The sequence below is a fragment of the Morone saxatilis genome, unplaced genomic scaffold, assembly GCF_004916995.1.
Source record: "Morone saxatilis isolate NCDOM2014 unplaced genomic scaffold, NCSU_SB_2.0 Contig4, whole genome shotgun sequence".
Classification (NCBI taxonomy): Eukaryota; Metazoa; Chordata; class Actinopteri; family Moronidae; genus Morone; species Morone saxatilis.
The window spans coordinates 5,124,709-5,125,052 of NW_023339984.1; the positions used below are offsets into that span (position 1 = coordinate 5,124,709).

Genomic DNA, 344 nt, shown 5'->3' on the forward strand with positions numbered 1-344 from the left:
AGACTGAAACAACACAGCCACTCAGTGCCTGACCTTAGCTGAATACTGTGGTGTATATTTGCGATGCTTTTGAAGATGGAGAGATATAAGATAAGGCACCAATAGACACAAAAAGAGTATCTGTCCCATTGACTTACTTGTTTTTATTTTTATGACCTTTCATTGATATAGAGTATTTTTTTCCAAATTGTTTTTTTATTTATATCAATTAAATAAAGAATTATGCCAAAAAAGGAAAACAAAAACATGAAAGAACTGTCATTGTTTCAGTCTGGTTCCAAGTTGGTCAAATCTGTTTAGCTCCCCTATTAGATAGAAGGAAATATGATAATGAGGAATTTATC

General features: G+C 32.0%; 1 protein-coding gene across 1 annotated transcript in view; it reads left to right on the forward strand.

The window, feature by feature from the left end:
- Positions 1 to 344, forward strand: part of dnah2 (dynein, axonemal, heavy chain 2) — a 56,776-nt gene that overhangs the window by 22,543 nt on the left and 33,889 nt on the right.